The sequence below is a fragment of the Acartia tonsa genome, chromosome 5, assembly GCF_053477335.1.
Source record: "Acartia tonsa isolate MP-2025a chromosome 5, ASM5347733v1, whole genome shotgun sequence".
NCBI classification, from domain to species: Eukaryota; Metazoa; Arthropoda; class Copepoda; order Calanoida; family Acartiidae; genus Acartia; species Acartia tonsa.
Window position 1 is genome coordinate 36,760,224 of NC_137264.1, and position 18,260 is coordinate 36,778,483.

Consider the following 18,260-nt stretch of genomic DNA (forward strand, 5'->3'; position numbering starts at 1 on the left):
GAAAAACAGAAAAACAGTTAATAAAATTATTAATGGATTATGTCGTCGACAAGTATTTAAGTGAATTAATGATTTTCCTTTTGCATTGTTATGTTTATACATTTCAACGATATTTTTTGTTTGGCAAAAATAATGTACATTTTTTAAGTAATGACTTTTGAGATTTAGAGCTTTGAAAATATACTCATAGTTTTTGGGGTCTTATTGATATAACTTCATGATTTATGTAAAAATCGTAAAATGAGCAGTCCTAATCCGCAAACCCTGTGGGTAAAAGTCTGTGCACGCGCCAAGTTTGATTGCATGAACACTTATTTAAATCTGCACTAAATGAATTATTCCCTGAACACTATAGTGTGCAAACAATAAGAGTTTATTCGATACTGCCAACATTAGCCAATAGTTTAACGTTCATGAGCAATATGAATTACTTTTAATAGATTAGGTATAATTGTCGGTTACTAGATCCTAAATCAATTTTTTTTCGCCTTTTTGAAAATTGTTTATTAGAGTTTGGTAAGGAATAATTAATTTATGTCTTTTTATAAACGCAATCGTCTAATATCATATCTAACACTCCAAAAGGATATTTTTTAGACAGACGAGTAAAAATCCTTTGTTAAAGTTGCTTCTTTATAAATAGCAAATGCAACAATTGTAAACAATAATTTAAACAAAAGTTGACTCTTTGAATTTTTAATTTCTTTTGGAAATTTAAAAGTATATCCTTTTTCTTTTTGTGACATTTTTTGGTAAATTCTTTGAAAAATTTTTAGCAAAAATATTTGTTACAATCTGTATATTTTTTCTACATGTATATTCATAATGTGTTTTAAAATGTAAATGTTTTTAAATTGTTTTTGTACCTTCATATTTTCAATCAAATGCAATGTTTAAAGACAAATTTACGCCAAAATAAGACCAATAGTAGGCTTCTCTAAGAATTTTAGACCAGTTGGTCCAACAGTTTAAGGTATCTTATGCAAGCATTATCTTCTAATACACACACAAGCGGATAAGCGCCCTAGAAGCCTCTAGGGACACTGATGGTTGGGTGGAGAAGTAAACCCCTCCCAATTTTTTTTTTTTTTTTTTTTAATTGGGGGATGGGCAATCTTTTTCTAAGGGGCGATTTTCTCCCCAAAAATGTTATAAACCTTCCCTGTACCTATAAGAGCCTTCACTCTAAAAGAGAACCATATCATTTCAGCGGACTGTGAGATCCTTTGCTACAGACAAAAAAATTACCACTTTATTTAATAGGTTAACATCCTGTTAATATTGCTTTGAAAACACAATTCCTTGTTTGTTATCTGCATTATAAAATGCATTACAAATACAAATTTAGAGGTGAATGTCATTTCTTTTTTTTATGCTTCTCTATAACTCAAAATTGTCTGTATGTCAGTCTGTTTAAGTATCCATATAAATGTGATTTTCTTTTACTTTTAATTGTAGCCAAAGCGTAATCTTTATATTTTAAGAATTTGCTAAATTACAATAAATAGCTAAACTGATTAAACCCTATTTTATGATGAGTCTGAAGATTATTTTTATAACCTTTTTTTCTAAAATGTTGTTGGCTTATAACTTCGCTACTTATGGATATAAATATCCTGTCTTTTTTCTGCATTTTATTGCAGAATGCTATGTAATTCAAAGCTGATTTTTTATGTAACTTAATCTAAAATTTACATTGTCCCTGCATTAGAAAAAAAAGTTCTTTAGAAACGAAATATATAATTCAAGGTAGAATAAAAAGCGAGTGTAATTTACACTGCATTCTTAAATTTTTACAGTACATTTCATTTTAGTCAAGTGCATGATTTTTTTTAGTCCAAATAGTCTATAATCGAGCCTGACGACTGTAGCCGTATTCCGTCATATTTTAATCTAGCTCACACCTTGTTCATTAGACTAATTTTGAATAAACAGTAGACACACAATTTAAAAATATCCGATATAAATGTTTAGATTTCTATCAGACTTTACCATCCATAAAACTCTGAAAACAAGAGAGAAACAAACAAATACTACTTGTCTACATGATGACCTTATACCTCAGGATTAGAACCATACATTTATAGACTGTTTTTTTTTCTTTTTGGTGGGTTGTACAATTAAAACAAACAATTAAAACTTAATCAGGATCCATGGAAAAGTAACAAAAACAAGACAAGCGGTTAGCCAGATCTTTGTATGCGGAGAGACAGATACATACACAGAATGAAGACATCCTAGCTCTTTTTAGATTAGGATAAGAATAAACAGTTGTTTGTTGTTTGGCTCTATTAATTGTCATTGTAAATCAATCACATTTTCAAAAGAAAAGACAGTAGGTAGCTTGGGTGTGTATTTAAAAAGGAGAAATGGACAGATAGTTGTATCATGATTCTTTTAAGAAGGTAATGGGGGTATAAACCCCTCCACCCTTCATACTAAAAGAGATTTTCTGGAATAAAAACTCCAAACTCCACAGCTTAGAAAATGATCCATCAGACAGTAAAATAACCCTTCTGCAAATGAAAATTGAAATACAATGGAATACAGAAAACAGTAACAATTATGAATATGGTTTGATAGAAATTTAGACATTTACATGATACATATAACTCTAAGAAACGGTCTTTATTTTACACTAGCGGCTACGTCCCTAGAGGCCTCTGGTGGCACTTTAGATGTTTTTGTTTGTTAAAGTCTCTACGTTACTTCTTTATGTTACGTTGAAGTCTCCCGTATATCTTAAAAATTTCCAATTTTTTTGTCATTTCTCTTGGGAGGGTGATTATACCCTCCCCCAAAATAGTTATAAACCTTCCCAGAACCCATGAGAATCTACCCTGTTAAGGAGAACCCAAACGGTTCAGCGGTTAGCGAGATCCTTCGGTACAGACACACAGACAAACAAACATCTTGTTACTTTAGTATAAGGATTTTTGAATCAGAAAGATTTATTTTACATTAACTTGTCCCCGTTTTCCTGATTTTTAAACAATTGTTTATTCAAACTTTTTACTCAAGTCAAAACTACTAATATGTCGTCTACTCGTCTGTCTGTCACAAAAATAACATAAAATTCAATCTCAACAAAAAAAATTAAACATAAAATAGTAACTGTGAATTTTAATTAGCTCAGCTACTATTAAACTAGGATTTTCAATCACTAATATATGTTGACTGCATTTAATACAAAATAACAAAATTGCTACTGGTTTAAGGAATCTTGAACACAGTAATAGTGTCTGACTGATTATGACGTAACAAAAAAAAATTAGCCAATGAGAGGCCGTTATTGACCAATGTTAAAATTTATAGTAGCCTCTCATTGGCTAATTTTTTTGGTTACGTCATAATCAGTCAGACACTATTACTGTGTTCAGGAATCTTAAGTGCTAAGGCAATGGACAATTAATTAATGTACTTCCGAGATATTTAATAAACTTACTAAAAGTTTTTAAGAAAGCTAATAAGGTTATGATAGAGTTAGGTTATTAAGGTTTATTATAGATTGGTTAGGCTATCCCGTGTGGGTATCACATAAGAATCCGTTTAGAAGGGGGGTTTAGTGAACACCCCTCCTTAATATCAAGTTTTACACATCTCCTCTGTAAAACACAAATCACGCCATTATATATAACCATGTTCGTCAATTTGAACAAAGTCTTTTTGCAACTTTACAGTTGTAAAATATATTTGTGCATAAACAAAACTTATTCTAATAATGCAGCAACTCAACATGGACAATAACGTCCAGAAGTAGCACAGCAAAAGAAATTTAAAACAATCATTATTGACTATTTGTATAAAGAAGGAATTTCCCCAAGGCATTGAGATATAAGACAATGGGCGATAAATTGATGTACATCCACAATAATGAAGAACTAAATTACGCCTTCTGTAGAATAATATCTTTAATTGAAAAGTTATGAGATGGCGTGGTTTCAAAACTTTGGATCCTATAAAAAATTACAACCTATGTACTCCCCCTCTCTAAAATCACATATTTTTTCATAGATAAAAAATTAGGGTTTTTTTCTTCTTCATTTTTGTAGAAATACCATGAGGGTGTATAAAAGTTTGTTGTTACTTCATATAACTCTTTTGTTATTGTTTTACAACCTATGAGAACTAACTATAGGATGAAAATCGAATATGCTTTTATAAAATAATCAGGGAGGGAAGTGACATTGAACTGTTAAATATACTAACCTTAACAGCTTATAATTACGTTCTGCAATTCGTTGGCATGTAAAATCTATATAATAATTGGTAAATGAATATTAACACTTATAATTTTTATCTACATAAATATGATTTAAAAATCAGCTGGAGGTCTAAACCTGACTCTTAATCTCTTTAAATTCAATGCATCCAAACGGGTTTTGATTTGAGGCTTAGTCGCGTCTGACAAACGGCTGTCGAGCCCTGATATTAACCTAGTGTTATTTTCTATTCATATTTTTTTAAAAATGAACATGGCTGGCGTATTATTGACCTGCAACTATTCTAAAGACTACAGTCTTATGTTGATATCATAGCAGCTCAAAAGTTTGTAAAGATAAACCCCTGATGCACTTAACGCATAATCTCTCAGTCTCAAGTATGCTAATGCCCTGAAAATATGAAGAATTCTGCCGGAAAAAAAGTGCTTGAATTAGCCCTCAAAATTTAAGGAATCTGCAGGTAAAAGCAGTCAAACACAAACACACTCTTTAAAGAGAAACTCTCCTACTTAAACTAACAAGTTTGGCTTCGCTTTTAGCCTCTAAGGAATGCCCATAATCTGGGAAGGTGTCACAATGTTTGCCTCTTCCACAATTAATTTAGTTTTAAAATTTTAACTCAAGACCTTTTTCTAAATTTCTAAATTTCTAAATTTGTGTTGATAACAGCAGTAACTACAATTTTAACGTCTCTTGCCCCAGAAGGGGTTTATAAAAAAATAACAAATTGAAGATACGCCCACTTCGATTTCGAAATTTTCGGGGGGGAAAAATAGGGGGGGGGGTATTTTTTTGTGGGGGGTTGTGGGTGTCTCACCCCCCAAGAAAATAGCCCAAAACCAACACAGGAACAGTAGGTATATTCCCTGAAGAGTAGAATCCAATCGGTTCAGTGTTACCGAGATCTTAAGGGACAAACAGACACACGGACGGACGGACAGACATCAAGCTACTTTGTATTATAAATATATTGTCCCTAACTTAATCCTGATACTTTTCTGACAATGTCCCGAAGAACGTTTCCATTTGTGATACAAATCAAACTATGAGAGTGTACGTTGAATAGCTAAGAACAATTGTTTTGCCGACATACACAAACTAGAACTAATTGCAAACCTTAAAAGGGAGAAAATTAGGGTAAAAAGTAAATTCATGCTATATCATATGTGTACTAAATAAATAAAATGTTAATTTTTGTATTAAAAATGTTTCAAAATTATTTTCTACGCAAAATTCTTTGGTTCATTTTCTTTAATTCTTATGTTCAATCGAGTTATATTAGTTGTGAATGTACTCTACTATAAATAAATTAGACATGTACAGCATTTTGTAAGCAATTTCTCATAGGCAATGGCAGCCGCGATTAAGCCGTGCCGTCAAAATACCAATATTTTACGGTATTGGGTAAATCTATATATTTGTAATTATGTATGTTTTCTGTAGGTCGGCCTGTCAGTTTTTAATGTCTGTTAGTTATCCTTTGTTCAGAGGCGGATATATATATATATATATAGGTTTTATAAACGTCTTATTACTGTTTTATTGACAGTACCTGCCCAAACATTAACCATCTGTTTTAAAGTGTTGTTAACTTGATACTGTTGCGCCACTTATGAACATAATTGTCCTTGTTGTATAAAAGAATTGTCAAGTTTAAATACTACTTCTAGAATGAATATAGAATACGTGGATATTGTGAAAATTCTTGCATACCCTAGTAAAATGTTTCTCCCTGCTGGCTAATATACCTAACATTTTCACCACCAATCCCCCCCCCTCTATGACTTTACCCCATCCCCTCCTCTGGCTATGGAGGGATGTATCTGAGGACTATATTAGCAATCCAAATTGATGACAAAAATTCCCCTGACACAAAATCCACGTATTCAATATCCATTTTTCTAGTAGTAGACAGAATACAAATTGTGTGAGGGCTAAATTGGTAAAAGATAAGCAAACCCATTTTTCTTCTGTTAGCAGTTCAATAGCTAGCTTTCAGAAACATTTATATACTTAAACAAACTATTGACCTGATTTTGTCTACAGGAAATAAGAATGACTACATCCATAAAAGCAAAGATTAAAAATCTGACAGGGCAAACAAGTTGCTTGTATATAGGATACATTATAATGACTCACTTACTTTTAAAGACTTGATTATAGAGATTATTCGCTCATAGACGTGTGCCTGATCATCCTAGGGATCATCATAAAAATCTAGATGGTTGGATATAATTTCAATCCAACTTGGTGTCAAAATAACACGGACGTTCTATAAGTAATGAATATAGAGTTGCTATCATGATGCAAATTTTTTAATTGATGGAATTTGGAAAGATTATAAATGCCAAAACAGATAATCCTTTGCTGACGAACCCAAAATGCAAAAAAGCTACACTTTTAAAATACTTTAAACATACTTTCCAGTATGCCTTCAAAACCAATTAATATCCGCTGGATTAGAACCGGTTCTAAGCCATACTGAAAAAAACATGTATAGCATCGTATCAAAGATATTTTCCCACGAATATCAAACCAAAAATAATTAAATTAGTATTAGTTTCATGATCCCTGGCCTTCGGCCCCTTGGACCTAACAAAACTGGTTTTAATCTTAATTTTTTCATTTTAATAGAAGCGGAAAGCTGTCTTAATACGATGCAATCAATAAATATTTTTGTTTTTCTCTGTTGAAAAGAAAAACTAAGTGAAACCTAACTTGCAATTTTAGAATTCCTAGCATCCTTTCTAAACAACACATTTTTATATCAGGAAAAAACTTTCTAAATATGTACATTTTATTCAGGAATAAGATAAACCCAACAAGCAGCTGACTTAGGCTAATATATGTTTTGTATTTTTTTTCAGTTTTATGGTGTTTCTTTTTAAAGCTAACCCTAGTTTTATGGTGTTTCTTTTTAAAGCTAACCCTTAAATTAGCTGATAAAACCACTAGTTCAATTTTACCCCCAAAATATGTCTGTTTTTTATTCATGGGTATCGCAGTAACATCCCCCTCCCACCCCTCCCTTCTAAAAGTCCCCGAGAGCCTGTTTGCGGAGCCAATAGTTTACTAAAACTCATTAAATATTTGTTTTGTTTTCTTACATTTTTCAATTTGAAAGCTATTCTATTGTGAAAGGTAATTTATTATTTAGTGAATGTTTTTTCTCAAAAATTAATACTCCTAAATGTTATTTCAAAAACAAGAATGACACTATCCATAAAGCAGAACTTTAAAAATGTAGAAAGCAGTACAAATTAACTTTATAAGTCATAGATTGTCAGAACTTTCTATAATGATCAAAAAACAAATTATTAAGAAAATCTATCGCAAAATTGTTTGATGATATCTAAGGATGTTCTTACAGTTTGATAAGTTTTTCTAGAGTTTCTACCAGTATGGCAATATTTCTTATCGTCTAAGTATTCACCATTTCAATAAAAGCAAGTAAATATTACAAATACTTCATTACAAAAGTTTAGATTCAAAAAGGATATAAATTAACATATTTTATATAGACTGCAGTCAAAATTATTCCTTATTGTTAAATTAATCTTCGAGAAAGGTTTGAGTTCGATAGGATGGTTCCAATAGGTCTAAATTAGCTTACAGACTGACTTTATTTTTATGTAAAGAAAAGCTATGCTTTACATAAAATCAGAAATACATAAAACTTAAATATATGTATATTTCCGAGATAATTTTAGATTTGACATTTCACCGTCTATGTGTGTATATTTCATACATACAGATAAAGTTTAAAATTTTAAGGGTAAATAAATTTCTGTGGCAATTTGAAAAGTAAATAATATCCTACATAAAGCTATATGACAAACATTGGGCTTTAACTTTCTTTTATTAGACTTTTTGATCTGGAAGAATAAAAAGATATATTTGAACTGCTATTTACTTGAATAGTTAAATTGAAATAAAAGATAAGCTCTCTTTGTAAATTATTGATTAATTTTAACAAATTCAAACAACAGTTTTGTTTTCATCCTGCCGCGCGAAACACAGGTCTCATAACCTGTTTCGCGCATTATATTTCTGTCTTAGGTGAGATTCAGTTTTTGCCCCATCATTTTTCTATTCTAGGAATCAAGGGGAATTAGATAAACTTAGCTAGCTTAAAAGTACTCACATATTGTTGTTTAAAATAATATTAATAAATGAAGACATCCCCATGATGATAATCAAAATTACCCCTTTTGTAGATTCAATGAATGGATGAAAAGTTTAGATACTACTACCTTCATACCAACAAAAATACCCAAGGTAGTCATAAATATAAAATAACTTTTGATGCTTTTAGAAACGATTTGTTTGAATACAACAAGATGTAGTAGGGGTTACTTCACCCAACCCAGTTTCTTAATTTATCTAATTTTTTGTGACTTCGTACGCACATGTGGTGAAAAAATAAAGAGAGATGAAGACTAGACGAGAGAGAGAGACAGAAAGAGAGAGAGAGAGAGAGAGAGAGAGACAGAGAGACCGATTGAAAAGAGATATAGATGAAGGTGTGACAGAAAGGTGAGTTAAGTATGATATCATAAAGGGAATACTTATGTTTCCACAAACAAACTGAAAAATAGTATTTCATATTTCAGCTAAAATCATTATACACATACAGACTAAATGTTTGCATTTCCCTATTCATTGTTTAAACTTTACATTTACGGTATGAATTATACATATAATTGTATTTAAGTTTACTTATATCTTTAAGAAAAAAATAATTTTTACTGTTTTGTAAAAACATTTGAAAATTTTGCAAGGTGTATTTCTTATGTTTTGGGCAAAACAAAATTCATAATCTTTATTAGGTGTATATACTTTTTAACTTGAGGTTAAATGATAAATAAATTATCTTAAAATTTATGAAAAACAACGTATCTTTTTTATTCTTAACTGTTATTGCTTGGCTTCTTATTAAACTTGGCATGGAACAGAAGGGTTTTTATTGACTTATTATCTACAAGTTACAATTTTAATAACTTCAATTTGGTGACTATATAATAATTGAATAAAATTGGGCATGACTTAAGTTTCACATATTTTTGAAATGACTTTATAAGTCTATTAATTGCTCCACCCCTAGCCCATAGGGAGAGGGGGTTGTTGCAATAAAAGAAATAGCTTAAAACCACCCCAAGATATTTATAAAGCTTCTCTATTTAAAGTAAATCTAATTCAGGCCATCATTTTTCGAGATCTTCAGCTTCAGACAAAAAACCTTAATACATTATATGATAGGATTATATTTTTTAACTGCACAAATATTGTCTAGTTAGCGCAATAAAAAATCAATGAATGTTAGTCATGTATACAATTTTTAAATTCTTAAAATTTATATTTATCTGCTTATTTATTTTTGCCTATATGCAAGCAGTTAGCTGAATTTAGTAGGTTATACACAGTATAACTCACTTTTATTGCAAAACTAAAAGTCATAATTCTAACAAGATTTAGATTATACTTTTGAAATATGTAGCTTTTATACAAGATGAGATTGTTCTCTATCACTAACTCTTTCTTTCTCTTTCTATTAATTTCTATCTAGCTTTTCTTAATTTTTATTTATCGTTCTATTTCTTTTTTTTATTCTGGTTATTTTTCTATCTTTTTTCTTTCTCTTTCAATAAGTTTTTTTTCTTTAGTCTATATGTATTTTTTATTGTATGTACATTATTTTATCTAAAAAACATCTCCATATTTTTACCAATTAAAAAAATTCTCATAATGATATCATGTTATAAGATCTTAGAAAGCATTGAAATGTGAATAAAATTCTACAATATTCCCCTTTCTTCCAAGATTTAAATAAATCCAGGTAAATAAATCAAACGTTGAAATTTAAATGTGTGCTGTGTTTTGACCTTAGCTACTTAATACGGTCAACATAAATATAATGTATAATGTCTTTTCAACACAGATATAAAAACAAGGATGACATCATTCATATTCATTAAATAAATGTATTTATACACATTTTCTTAGTAAATTTAAATTACTTTTAATAACAATAAGTTCTAACTGGCTTTACTAATTAGATAACACCTCCTTACCTAAAATAGAAAAACAAATATCATTACTGCTATTTCTACTTGAGAAAAAATATTGTCAATTTCTTTCTTTGGAATTAATTTACATAATTAAAATAGTATGGATGCTAAAATAAAGATAGAGGATATTTTTAGTCTCAACTCTACTCTAAGGAACTTCCATAAGGTCGTGCAAATAAATGGTTTGTTTTTTTTATCTTTTCAATGAACATTCAAAGTCAAGTCAAATGTGTGTTTATTATAGAGAAGCTTTGCTTCTAAATATTTCCATAATGTACAACAATACAATATCTGGAAAATATCAGCGGGTTAAAATAAAACTAGTTAGCACGAGCATAAAAAAATATACTATGGCTCGGCAGTCGCGTCTTTCGCAGCATGGATGCGGTTAAGTTTGAGAAACTAAATCAAGAAGCTATGTCTGCGGCTAAATTAATATCTAACGGTTGCATTCTCTATAAATTAACAGCTAGGAGCTACTGCAGCTTTCTAAAAGGTGACCCAGTTGAGAGTGACTACAGCTAATGCAGCTGCGGCTGCCGAACACTGAAAAAAAAGAAATTGACAAGGTTAATAAAACTTCACCTAATGACCAGAAAAACTGTGGCAAAATGTTTTTAATTCCCAATTAGGGTGGATTTTTGAAGGTTAGCTAACAAAACATGTAACAAAAGGGTTTACTTTCATGAAAATAAAAGAATTTCTACACAGTGAAAAATAACTTTCTTGTATGTAAATTGAAAATAAAATGTTTAGAAACAGACAATTATTATTTAGTAGGCTAAAAACTATCAAGAAATATATAATTTCTTTTTATTGTTGAATATTTATTTCATTAATATCTGTGATAACATCATACGGAACAAGCCGGTTGAATAGACATGAATAAAAAATTGATTATTTGATTAAAAACTTCACATAAGATTTTACTGTGATCCACAAAAAAGAAACATTTTCATGGGGAAATAGAATTAAAATGTTCATGACATGCTTAGCGGATTTTAGACTATTTATACATACAATACAGGTATAAAAGAGCCACCAGAAAACTAACGCTTTAATTGCATGCCTTTTTGTTTCTAAGTCATTGATTAATCTCTGGGATCTTAAGGGATAAGATGATAACATACCGCCCCGTCCTCAAATTATAAATATAAGATTATTTCTTCTATAGATTAAGATTATTAGTGAAACGGTATGGACATTACTGAATTGCAAAGTTTTATGGTTCCAAAGGTTCGAATGACCGAACGTGTTTAAAAAAAGTACCAGTCTAATGAAATGAAATGAGTAAAACACGTATAAGAACACTCTATTTTATGTCTAAAGTTTTGTATTGGGTAGAAAAACTGCCTAGTAAATGCGGATATAACAAGCATGTGAAATGAAACACGTCTGTCCAGAGCGGCGAAGCAAAACATAAATATATTTGTTTAAACTATCAAAAGAAAGGATTGATTTTTAAATAGATTCAAGTAATCTACAAAATTAAAGTCGTAGATGTAATTTAAAAAACTATTTTTGATTTAATCATACATAATTTCTTAAATATGCAATCTGTCGTTGTTTAAGGATTATATAAGCTTAAGAAATTATACAATTTTGGAAGATTTTTACAATAAAAATTGGAGGATTTTTTACAAATAAATTTTTGAAGGTGCGGCTACCTTATAGACGATTCTGCAAATCAATTTTAAAAATTCTACAGAAAAGCTGATGAAAGTATAAGATGAGAAGTTTGTAAATCAAGTGTTAATGTTTAAACTTCAAGGATAATTTAACTGTGCATGTGTTCTTATGAAATGAAAAATATCTTCCATAAGTAGTAAAGCAACAATTTAAAGAAAATGTATTCTAATACCGATATCTACAATATTTAGCCTTTTCTTTTGTTTAGCAATTAAAACATATACATATGTATTGCAAATTACTATTTACCTATCAGTTCCTTATCAACAATCCCTAGCCAAGCCGCAATTTATTTTCATAATTCGCACCAACTGGCAACAGTTCTAACAATAAACCGCGTATTTTTAGTAAATCATACAGCCGAGTTTATCCTTATAATGTTTTTCTTTGTGACTGTATTTGTGGAGCATAAAATAGGTCCGGGGAAGGTTTAAAACTATTTTGGGAAGAGTTCCTGTCCCAGGATAAATCACTCAAACAACTTTTTTTTATAGAAATATTTTTTATCTATCTTTAATAGGCAATTTCGGTCTTAATTTGTTTTTCTAAACATTAAAGTATCCAGGTAACCTAATTATGTGTAATAGCAAAGGGTAAATTCTATACTAAAGAAAATTTTGATATTTAATATCGAAACTTTTCTACATTTAGGAACGTCCGTCTACATATAAGGATCGACCATGTTAGGAAAGAAATAATGATTCATTGGAGGATTAATCCTATGTTTTTAATATTCTGTTATTGTGGGCCAATGCAGGTTTCAGATGGTTTAGAGGGTGAAGGGAGGGATACGTCAACCACCCTAGAAACGTAGACACAAAAAATTAACACCCCCCCCCCCTTCCCCTCCTTCCCACGTAACATTTTGTCACAGGTGCAAAATGGATGATATTTTTATACTATAACTTTAAAAGAAAAAAATATACTTTGTTGTATTATTTATTTTTATTCTATGAGCCAACTTGTCTTTATTAATATCTAATTATTATCTTTCAGTAATCCCCTTTACTATTTTATTAACCTTATTAATCTTGTAAAGAGGAATGTAAAATAGCTACGCTATTTTACATTCTTAGAAGAATCTATACTAATAATTGAAACATCTTTCCTTAAAAAATAAATATATTATATATATTCAATAAACTTAACTTCAAAAAAACCTTTTTTTGCAAAGAGCAAAACTAAAACAAATATACTGACAGTAAATAAACAATTTGTTTGATAATAATAAACTCCTTGAAATGTGTTTCTGAAAAACAACAAAAAAATTAGCAAATTAAGAATGTCCAATAGCACAATATTAAAAACAATAATAAGATTTATATGGTAGATAATGTAAAAAAAAACACTACATGATATTTGCATGATGTGATAGCTTATTTCATTTTAGATTTTAAATGTACATCCCCAATTATAATTTTTCCCTTTCTGAAGATTAAAAAATTAGTGGTAAAACGTTTAGACCCTTAATTTAATAAATTAACCAAGTTGTTTAGCCAACATATAAGAAAATTTTATAATAAAAATTTGAGGAATAGTGTGATAAACAGCCCAATGTCATCTCCCTCCCAGATTTTTAACCATTTAATATTAAGTTTTTTATTCAGCCTGGCCTGGATAAATACCAATGTTATCTGAAAAACACAGCTACTTCATAATTAAAGATTGGATAATTTGTAAGAACACTTATGCTAACACTTTGGACGTGTTTATTACCGATTACAATTTTACTTTGAAGATTTGTTATGCATTCACTTACGCACATGTATCAAATCAACAAAACCGCATGTTATTACAACACCCATGGGCGTCCAAGCTTTTTCATTTGGAGGGGGGGGGGGTAATTTTTATATCATATAGGCAAGGACCTCCAAGCTTTTAATTTTTTTGAGGGGGGGGGGAATTCAAAATTTTACGGTATTTATATTCGATTATCTTATTTTGTTATTGTGAATGTGATGACTAGTGGAGGTGAAAAAACACCAAGATGTTTTGCTTCTAGTCTTTATGTTTCTGACAACTATAAGTGGCGGTGAGGGGGAGGGTATGGGGGAGGGGACATTGCATTGCAAACAAAGTTCTGCAATCTTTAACTAAACATGTAGAGAATATTCGAAATTGTTTGATTAAAATTAGTTTTTTATATACTGGAAACATTGTCATTGTACTGGCATCTTTGATCTTGGGGATAAAATCATGTTCTATTAATTTTTTAGTATACTAATCACGGTTGGACCCTCAGATGTCAAAACTTTATTTTAGTGTTTGACCAAAATGACTTTGCAATTGTATCTGTAAGTACGTCTTATAACACCCTTTGCTATTTTTTAAATCCTAGAAAATTTTTTTTGCAAGAAAATTGCATAAATTCGCAACCTTTTTTAGAACCACTACATAACTCGAGTTTTAAAACTTTTTATATAAAATCCTTTTTACAAAAAATATCAATAATTACTTAAAATTAAACCTGAAAGAAAAAAAATCTCATTACACGTGTTAATTTGCATGTTTTAGGTCTTTTTTTGAGGAAAGTATAACTTCCACATTTTTGACAATAATTATATTTTTTTAACATTTCAAAGTAAAATATAATAAAACTTAAACGATTTTTCTTGAATTATCAGTTGAAAATTTCATCAAACATGCAATTTAAGTGATGAAAATTTAATAAAATTATTTTTTGAATGTTTAGAATTACCAATTTTCTACATTTAAAACAAAATGTTAACAAAATTTAAAAACATTTTAACATATAACTTCAAAAATCAATAACATTTTATAAAAAGATGTTTCAAAAAATAAATCATTAAAAGGTATTAAAATGCATTTGAAATTACTTAAAATTAAAACGAGAACATCTTTTTACACTGTATTCTGTGTGATAGAGTTTAAATGACATGATTATTGAATGAAATATTTCCTAAACTCATTAAGCCTTTTTGTGACTATACTAAAAATAATTTATTTTGTTTTGTATTGTTTTTTTATTCAAATATTTGACAAAATTTTCCCTACGTCAATAAAATAAAGTCAGTTTTTTACTGTTTCCAGGTTTTTCTTTATAATTATAACAATTAAATATAATATAAATCTTCATTATCTTTTATTTGAATTATCATACACATTAAAATGTAAAGTATAAGCTAGAATAGCACTTTTTTCAACGAATATTTTAATGACATTATATCAAAATAATTCCTCTTAAATATCACACAACATATGATTGGGAAGTATAGCCATTTCTTGGAGGTATAATATTTACAAAAATACCATTAATTCTGTTTTTATCAGAAGTTAAAAAAATTGAACAATTCTAAAACAATGGTTGGCTGTCTAGATATTGAGTACACTAAGACTACGGCTCTGTTCTATTGAAATAACGTTGCAAAAAGAGGGGTTCTGAAAGTAATCTACCTAATTATTTTTAAAGAACCAACAAGTACTGTCAGTATCTTTTTTCTTGTAATCTAGCAGACAATCAAATCATAACACAATTTTCATGATAAAATATTCAGGTTTCTACTTCACATTTTAAAAAATATACTGATCAATAAAATGTTCAAAATTTTACTTTGTACTAATTGAAAAAATATGTTGTAATTCTTATTTTAAAGTTACATTTTTATCCCTGACAAGATCATAGACGACTTTTAAAGGCATCTTATCTAAACTTTTTGAAGAAAAACTTAAAAACGTTAATTAAGTATTAAAACTATTTTCTTCGATTTTTCTGAAGTTATTATCGCATTCTATGGGTTTTTTATTATCATTTACTTATATCAAAAGTGCCAAACATTGTACCCTAACTTATTCATTTAATAAAAAACCAAGCGTGTAATGATGATAAACAAAAGTAATCCTCAATGTAGATAAAAATGAAGTTGATAAAAGTTAGGACCCTACTAGTTTGGAAATAGCTAATAAAATTAATATAGAAGTACCCAAAGTTTTCAAACAAACATAAAAGACAACGTGGTTATAAAATTTTGTATACAGGTATAATTTAGATTCCATTATCTTCTCCCTCCCTGGCTGTGATGCCATTTCAATAGTCAATGGGTTTGGCTTTCAAAAAATTCGATATTCTGTTATTCCAATGGTATTACGACTAAACGACATTAATTTACTCCAACATTTCCTTATCAAAACGCTGTAAAATATTATAAAAACAATTTTAACGTCTAGAATAATAATGTAAAAAACATTCTTTGTGAAATTCTGATTTCACATGTACCGGTCAAAAAAACAACAACAATGTTATTCAATGCTCATTTGTATGCATACATTAGAGATTATAAAATTAGAGTTATATTGGGTTTTTAAAGCTATTTTCACGAATTTGATAACACTGTTTTTAAACAATTTGTACTATAAACAAAAAAAAACTTAGGCAAAAGTTACAATTATGAATTAAAAAGTCATATCCAATAGTCCCAACACCCCAAAATGAGTTATTGGTTTGCTAATTTGGACAGAATGCCCAATTGTAGTATCATCCACCTATTTTTGGTGATATTTAGTATGTTGTACATTTCTTACATGAAGAAATGTGTATTAATTTGTATTTTTTTCAAACTTTTTCCAAAATATACTTAAACATACAACCTTATTTAACATCAACATGTCAAAACAAAGAAGAGAAGCAGCTAATAGTGCCTATAAAAATGATGTCTTACAATACAAATGACCAATTATAGGTTAGTATACATTTCACCATTGGTCAATTAAAATGTATACTGGTCTATAATTGGTCATTTGCATTGTATGACGTCATTTTTTATAGGCAGTTTATGCTGCTATATAAATTGGTATGCTATGAAATATAACCCAAGAAAATTTTTTATATGAAAAATACATGTTCGGGGGAGAGGGGTATGGGTTACTCTTGTCTGGCTAATTAAGTCTCTATTAATTAAAATCTCTACTAAGTAAATGCATTAACACAATCTCACAGATTAAGATACGGTTAACACACGACTGCAAATCTTTGTGTATATTAATATCGCAGAAACAGCTAGACTTACCTGAAAAAACGTAAGAAATTTTTATTAATCATTGATTTTAAAGCAAGCTTCTTTTAAAAGTTTCTGTGAAGTAGATAAAGGATAGTTAGTTCTTTAACATTTTTAGAATAAAAGAATTTTTTTTAATTATATTGAAACTTATGTTAGTTTACGATATTTCGTATTCCATGGTAACTTTATATATGTAAATGAAAAGGTCTGTATTTGCAATTATGGATGGTGATATTTTGAGAAAGAAAAAAGCATATTTTTTTATTGTATTATATTGCTACTTTGTAGTCTAACTGATTAAGACATATACTTAATCTAATAGGATAAAACGTGCGAGTAGTAAATGGGTCTGAGAAATAAATAGAAAATACTGCATCTTTAACTCTATGCTTAACAGGGGTAGTATAACACCCCCGACATCCATAAGGTTGTATTTTTCTGTATAAAACAATCATGTCAATCAATCCGTAGCAGGGACCTCCGGGAGTGGGGGGGGGGGGGGTGGTAAAAAGTTGTCTTCCCACCCCCAAAAAAATTTTTAGTGCCATAGGCAACCCAATTTTTTTTTTTTGGAGATAAATTAGATTACCCCGGAAACCTCTCATTTTAAACCCCATCACAAAGAAGAAAAAAAAATGCTTAGACTTTTTTTATACTAGAGACTGTAAAAAATAACAACATCTCCTTCCGTAATCACTATAAATTAAATCACCAAAGCTTTAGGAAATTTGATAAGAAACTTCGCTAGAAAAATCTTTTTCGAAAAGGGTTAACATTTTTTCTTTGATTATGTTATCTTATTTAGTGCAACACACTATCAGTAGCATAGCTACTCTATACACAGGATGTTTCTTTGATTATGTTATCTTATTTCTCCATGTGCAACACACTATGAGTAGCATAGCTACTCCATACACAGGATGTTTCTTTGATTATGTTATCTTATTTCTCCATGTGCAACACACTATGAGTAGCATAGCTACTCCATACACAGGATGTTTCTTTGATTATGTTATCTTATTTCTCCATGTGCAACACACTATGAGTAGCATAGCTACTCCATACACAGGATGCTTCCGCAATGTCCGTCTATGACTACAGCACTCTGTTATAGCAAGTTACCAAAAATAAATGCAAATTTTCTTAATAGACGGATTTTAAAAATCCAATTTCATATAATTAAATGAGCAAAAATATAAACAATGTTTTTTTACAATACCTGCTAAACTTTGTTAGAGGAAACTCTTTTTAGGGTCAAAGTATCT

General features: G+C 29.5%; 1 protein-coding gene across 1 annotated transcript in view; it reads right to left on the reverse strand.

Moving 5' to 3' along the window:
• The window catches only part of LOC145319422 (uncharacterized), a 53,881-nt gene that overhangs the window by 18,765 nt on the left and 16,856 nt on the right, over positions 1-18,260 (reverse strand). The gene's annotated exons all lie outside the window — the stretch shown is intronic.